The sequence below is a fragment of the Anabas testudineus genome, chromosome 18 (genome assembly GCF_900324465.2).
Source record: "Anabas testudineus chromosome 18, fAnaTes1.2, whole genome shotgun sequence".
In the NCBI taxonomy this organism is placed as follows: domain Eukaryota; kingdom Metazoa; phylum Chordata; class Actinopteri; order Anabantiformes; family Anabantidae; genus Anabas; species Anabas testudineus.
Window position 1 is genome coordinate 27,063,513 of NC_046627.1, and position 7,397 is coordinate 27,070,909.

At 38.1% G+C, this 7,397-nt stretch overlaps 1 long non-coding RNA gene across 1 annotated transcript; it reads left to right on the plus strand.

Moving 5' to 3' along the window:
• Positions 1–4,978: 4,978 nt before the first annotated feature.
• On the plus strand, positions 4,979–6,339 carry LOC113157260. The gene is made up of 3 exons (XR_003298439.1): positions 4,979–5,076; positions 5,176–5,210; positions 6,159–6,339. It is a non-coding gene; the product is annotated as an uncharacterized LOC113157260 (long non-coding RNA).
• Positions 6,340–7,397: the final 1,058 nt, after the last annotated feature.

Here is a 7,397-nt window from a genome sequence, read left to right on the forward strand (position 1 = left end):
AATGAGTTTGTTCATAGGAGGAATCAAGTGGTTTGTCAGGGGGAGTGATACACATCGCTTTACAGGAAGAGACAACACCGTGTGGTCTGAGCATAACGAAGTTGAGAGACTCTACAGTTTTGTATCAAAGTATAAAAAAGCAGTGAAAACAGCTTAAATCTTATTAGTTTATTTGTACAACTAGAAAAAAAACAAGTAACTAAATAAAAGTGGAGTCTGTGGTGACAAACATACATGAGTCACAAAACAAGGAAGGAAGACTTTAGACGTGACCACAAACATAAAATGATTTCCTGTTTTCAAAGACTAAGAGCAAAAACAGCTTATTAATGTATAAATTCATACTTTACCCAAATGTACTTAACATCTTTACCTTAACAAGCTACATCATCATCATCTACACGAGCACATTCACATATTCAGCCATACTTTCAGGTGACACTGTTTTTCAATGCGGTTCATTAAATTCATTAATAATTTTTATCCTGAGCATATTATCAATAACTGTGAGACTAAAAATAAACCATCTGTCTGTGACTCAACATAAATCATCATAAAACAGTGTTTGATCTCTGTGGACTCAGGTCTTTCACTCTAACTGAATTTGTCTAAAAACTCTGCATAAAAGTAAAAAGATCATTTTCTCACTAATGTTTAGTTCTGATTCTAATACAATTGTTTCTTCTGCTGTTTTTAATGTCTACGTCCTTGATCACATTAAAAAGAGAACTGATAAACAAAAACTTTGTTAGTATGTAAATGTGAGCACGTCCTTTGCCCCCTCCCCTTATAATTTTCCACTGTGGTGACAACGCTGTGTGTCTGAGCCAAATCGAAAGCCACAGCAGGACTGCCCTTTAGCTCTGCAATAAAACCACATGCATCAAAAGATGTACTGCTTTCACACAAATGCTTTCCTGCTTTGTTTTAACCGTTTCAAATGTGTCTATTGTACACAGACACATTTAGTTCAAACTTGTTCAACAATGTATTCATCTCCTGTCAAACACCACAAATGTCTCCTCAAAAAACCCAACACTGCAGAAAATGATGTGTAAACTTGAATTGCATCATCTTGTAGTGATGTATGAATAGTGGTTTATAACAACTTGTATAGCACAAGGATTGTATCATATCTAAAAGACTGTAAGAACCTCCCATAGAAATCCCATATAGGTCCAACACTAACAGGAAATATCTTGTCAAACTGAGCAGCTGTGAATATAAAAGGTGTAAAAACAATACCTAAGGTCTCATCCTGTTCCTTTTGTTCAAGAAAAAGTGTTGAGTTGATGAACAAAATGACAGGGAGGAACAAAATGGTGATGGTAGTGAGCACCAGAAGTATTTAGAGACAACTACTCTCAAAACTAAATAGCCCACACTGACCTTCATTGGTCTGTATGTGCTCAATGAGGTAAATATGGACCACCACCACGACCACCACCTGCCCCCCTTCTTCTTTTATGAAACCACCATCTTGGGACTCAGAAATTTAAGCTCCCATTGTAGTAGGATGCACTATAATCACAGCTTTCCTTCTTTAAGTATTAGCATTTAACTATCATCCAATTTTCTTTCTTTCTAGTATAATATGAATAATCTAGTATTATTTCTATATAATTGTTTTTTAAGGATCTACTTGTTGCATTTTTTATGTAGTAAGAAAGTAGTAAATGTGAAGCCACTCTGCCTGTGACATTAACTAACAAGATGACTTAAAGGAGGGTCAGCAATGACCCTTTACACTGGTCTGTTACATTTTTCACAGGGCGGTGAGGCGCTGTGATGGCATGGTTAACAAGCCTTGAATGGGAGGTTATATAGTAGTAGCTAGTATATAAATGTGTCTGTGTACTATACGTGACTATAGTTATTAACCATCATTACACATAAAAAAGGCTATCAGTGTTTAGAAAAGGGAGATATGTGACTGCACATTTGAGTTTAAACAGAAAACAATAAAAAGTTAAGTAAGGCCCAAATATCTGTAGCACAAAGTGGGTGTTGTGCTGAATGGTGTGTTATTTTATTACATATCTCACCCGACCAGGAGGAGCAGGTATCTCTGGCTCCCCATCAAATGTCTTTCTTAATGGAATATCTTTAAAGGCCTCAAAGTTTTTTTTCAGCCACAGTGGATGAGAATTAACCTTAACATGTTAGTATGCTGACTTTTTTATAGTGCAAACTTTGACTGGTGCACAGGAAGCAAATTGTCTGACTCTAAACTTACAGAGTGTAGTAACACTATTGAGTAACATTTTATTTAAAGTTATTGTTTTATCGAAGTTATTATGGGGCTGTTATTGTAATGTACTAGTAGCTGTTGACTGAATTAACTAAAGGAGAAATTATTTATTGCTCCTTGAGTGACCTTCACGCTACAGCATCTGCTATTACGCTAAAACCAGTAATTGGTGATCAGGAAAGCTTAATTTCGACAGATGATCAAAAGAAAGTGTAGCTACCATGAACACCATCAACAAATAGCTATAGTGAAGTCAAACCGCAGGAAGGCAGTCATAACCACATCAAAGGCCTAGAAGCTTTCATCATCAAGAATAACACTACCTGAAGAGAAACTATATTTGACTGCTCCACTCATCACTTCACACTATCTGACAAAGTGCTCTTAAAAATTCACCAATATCAGATTTTGCACAACCAGACATAAAGGTATTTATCTTAAAAGAATAATTTGTCACAACATATCCGGACGGGTCGACGCAGAGGTCGTCGTCGCCGTCTCTTGAATTCGAACTTTGCTTGTCACCCCAGGAGATGTGGTGGGATGACAATGAGGACACCACCACCCTGCTCCTGTCTCCTTGGGAGCCCCCTGAGAACTGTGGTCCTGTTCTGGCCCCTCAGCTCCAGCTGGCTCAAAGTTCGTCGCCGCCGGGCTGTCCGCCTGTGGGTCCCCTGCCTCGCTGGCCATCTCCTGGCCATCTGCCTGGGGGTCCTCGGCTAGCTCTCCTGCTGGCTCTGCAGTCCCCGGTTCTCCAGCTGCGGCTCCCGGCCGTCCACCCGAGGCCCTGTCTTCTGGTTCGGCACTTTGTTGGACCTTGGTTATGTCCGTGAGTTTGTTTTTGTGAGTTTGTTTGTGAGTTGCCTGCCTGTCTGCAGGGCATTTTTGTTTGTTACTTTGTACATCTAGTTCGTCTTATAGTTCTTGTCCACGTTCGTATGTGGTTTTTCGTTGTTACTTTGTCTAGTTAGCTTTGTATGTTTGTTCTTGTTTGCCTGCCTTCCGCAGTGATTTCAGTTGTTAGTCACAGTCAATGTCAGTTTATGGTTTTGTTTGTGTCTCTCCACCGTGTTTTGGGGTCTTTAGTTGACACTTTGTCTGTCGGTGTTAGTTCCCTGTGTCCCTTGCCCTTTTTCTAATAAATATCCTTTTGTTCTTACTCGTTGGTCCCGTTAGTCCGTTTGTAACAGGTGTGTCATCTGCCAAGTTTATTAGACAACCTAAAGCCTCACATCTTAGAGTAGAGCTCTTATCTATCTATTTAAATGCCTCCATTACATGTCATTAACTTTGTGTCTTCACTGTCCTATAGTTGTGTTTTCTCCTCTCTGTACTTATCCTCGGTTGTGGTTGTGAGTGTGGTTGATGGTCCTACCAACCTGCCCATGTTTTTTCTGCTTGTCATTGTTTTGTTTTTTTTTTCTTTTCTCTCTCCTCTTTCCTCTCACCCCACCAGTTGAGGCAAATGGCCGCCCACCCTTATCCCGTCTCTACTGGAGGTTTCTTCCTCTAAAAGGAGTCTCCTATTAGAGCCTAGTGCTGCTCAGGAGGGGTTGTTGGGTTTTATATATAATTCTGTTTTGTAAGGTCTTAAACCTTAAACACTGTAAAGTGCCTTGAGATAAAAACTGTTGAATAAAACAAATAAACTACAACTGAATATATTTAGCCATAGTAATGTTCATACTTTTAATAATGTGATGATAATAAATTCATGTCTCAAAAATGGCGTTGTCTCAAACTCCTTGAAGCACATTTTCCTTTGTGCATCTAAGCATTCAACAGAACAATCAACACAAGGAAGCCCACCTCTGTGTTGAAAGTGCACCCTTCCTGGGTCACACTTCAATTAGGGACAGAGCTTCAGTCACACACACAATGGTGAACTTTACCTTGATGACAGCTATGATTCTCTGCAGCTTCAGTAAGTACCTGCTTTAAATTATTATTATACAAGTACTATTATTTAAGGGTTTTCACCAGGAATTGAAACTTATTCACTTGAAGAGAGATTGTATATCTATTAAAATATCACTTTAAAACAAGACAGTATTGTCTCTGCCATTTGTTTCAGGCTGGATTTCTGTCTCTGGGTCTCACAGTGTGACCATCCAGCCTGGTGAAGATGTCACACTGCTGTGCCCCAACGTTTCCAACTATGACGCTGTGAGCTTCTGGTTCAGACTGATCAACGGTTCCCAAGCCAGATGTATTTCAGTTATGATCACCTCCAAGACCGAAGTTGAATTCTGTGGTGGATTTCAAAATAAAAAATATGAAATCAGCTCCAACATCACTGTGCTCTTTCTCAAAATCAAACAAGTGGATTTATCTGACTCTGGACTCTATTTCTGTGGATTTTACGCACATGGACGTCCCATTTTCAGTGTAAAACATTTAAATGTTGAAGGTAAGATTGTTGTAAAGTCTTTCTGCCTTATTTGGTTATATTTTCCATATATTTTGCAAACGTAATTTTATTGATTGTACTAAAAACAACATTTTCCATTCCATAAAGTGACTATCACAGTTCTGATGTAAGCCTGCTAGAACTAAAATAATCTTTAGTTAAATTTATCATCTTCTTTGTTAAAAAAGGCAGTGATGAGGCACAGAACGACATGGAAAGCAAACAAAAAGGTAAACATTTTCATTTTTTGCCAGGTTTCAAGTCTCTTAAAGGAAAGAAAAATCTAAACTGATATTTTTTCTTGTAGATGAATTTGACACAATATGGCTGATCAGTATGATCCTGGGTGCTCTGACTTTCTTCCTTTTAGTGGTCATTGTTGGTCTGGTTGTTCAGATCGGGAAACTTCAGACAGGTACCTTGTATCTTTCTTTGATCGTGTTTGTGTGAATTAGCTTGAAAACACTTGACAATGATCAATTAACTGACCAGATGAACTGTTTCTGTCACTCAGCTCATAAAGAAGAACAGAGACTAGAGCAACTTCAGGTCAGTTCAACTTTCATGTTACATTTGTTTATCTGCTTGCTAAGTCATGGAGTAACGTGGGAACACACCTGGTCATGCAACTGCAATTGTAAGCAATTTTTTTTAATATATTTTTATATTATTTATAATCCCTCAAAAGTTGGGATGTCAAAAAAAAACTATCATTCCGTTATTCATGGACTGTATATTGTGGGAATAAAAAAGGGACTCTTAGGAAAAATCCCTCCCATCTCTTCAGGTGCACTATGGTGGTAGCATGTTGGGTACCAGGTGAACAGCACACTGTCTTGAGTCTAGTGAAAATACTGGTATATTCTCCATATCTGAAATTGGATACTGTTGTTGCTGTTCCACTCACTGCTGAGTCAAGTAGATTTTGTTGCTTTCTCAGCAGAATTAACTGTTGTAGATCGAGTTTAGATGATTAAAATTATTATTTATTATAAAATTTGATTTTAATAACTATATCACTGAGTGTCAGAGCCCAAATCCTTTTGTCATTGGCCCACATATGATGTCATTTGCTCGTCAGTGACTAAACCCGTTTTTTTGCACCATGATTTCTGTGGTTTTTGAGGAAGTGTTAATACATGTGGGGGAAGAGCTTGTGGACTGTTGTGGGCCCACTTTTGAATACTTTTCCCACTACAACATACTGTACATAATCAAAGAGGAAACTTCAGATACAGCAGAGTGTCTAAGGCCAAACTGTCTAGTAGTTGCTGGTGTCATGCAGGAGTGTACTACATTAATATTCTAATGGTTATAATGATTTGGCAAATTTTTCAAATATGTGAGGGGACAAAACATTAGAAACACCTCATAATATAATGCACTCCAAAGAAATAAAAAAAAAATGTCAAGATTTCTATAAGCTTTGAAAAATCTTGTATCTGTCTACATTGATAACATGTGCAACCACATTAAGACTAAATATTGTTTTCACAGAATCCTCATCTTGAAGACCTGAACTATGCTGCAGTGGCATTTCGACCAAAAGCAAAACAAAGACAGATGGAGCCAAATGTTATTTATTCTGCCACCAGATAGACTCGGAAATCTGAAACTGTATAATATTCATTTGCTCAGGGTTTTGTATGAATTACTTGAAATAAAGATCACACAAACAATTTTCAGGTAAAGTGTTATTCTCTTTCAGAGCTTCAATTCCCAGTTTTTTAGTCAAAGTCAAACTGGTCAAAACAGGTATAACTGGTGTTTGATGTGAAACCAGCAAGGACAAACATTTTCTTATAGTCAGACAGACAAGAGATGGCACAGTAAAGTCTACGAAAAAGTTATCAGACCTGTAAAGTTTTCTAGTAAAGGAATCTAAGAGGGATGATTGAATACCGACTACTGGATGAGAGCAAATATAACCTTCAATTGTAAAGGTATTCCTGAAAAAGCTGTATCGGTCATTAAAAACCTGTTCAATAGAAAACTAATTCAAGCCCACCTGCCCATGTAGCATGGTGAATCTGTATCTATATCATTACTGTCAGAGGAAACCTGTCCTTTAGTTCTCTGCATCAGAACCACAAATAACAAAGACTTTACAACCAATCCTGAATGGGGAGGAGTGCTGAAAAGGGTCAAGAACTGCCCCTGTGTCAACTATAAGCTATCCCCTTTCTTGTAAAATGTTCCAACAGATTAAAATTACCCTGACTAGTGACTCAGAGCAGCTTTAAGTGCATCTGATGATTGATGTTGTTTGTTTGTCTATAGTGGCAAGAAAAACTTTGGGAACCTTTTGGAATTTCGTGGTTTTCTGCTTTAATTTGTCATAAAATGTGCTCTGATCACAACAATAGAAAAACACAGTCTGCTTAAAATAATACTACACAAACATTATGTTTTCATGCTTTTATTGAACATAACTTCTAAACATTCACAGGGTGGAAATAGTATGTGAACCCCTAGCCCAAGAGCTAATTGGAGCCAGGAGTGAGCCAACCCAGTGTGATGATATGATGCGATGTGTTGCTGAAAGCTGTCCTGCCCTTTAAAAACACACGCCAGTTTTGGGTTTACTGGTTTCAAGAAGCACTGCCTGATGTGAACTATGCCTTGCAGAAAATAGCTCTCAGAAGACCTACGATCAAGAATTGTTGACTTGCATGAAGCTGGAAAGGGTTACAAAATTATCTCCAAAAGCCTTGATGTTCATGTGTCAATGGAAAG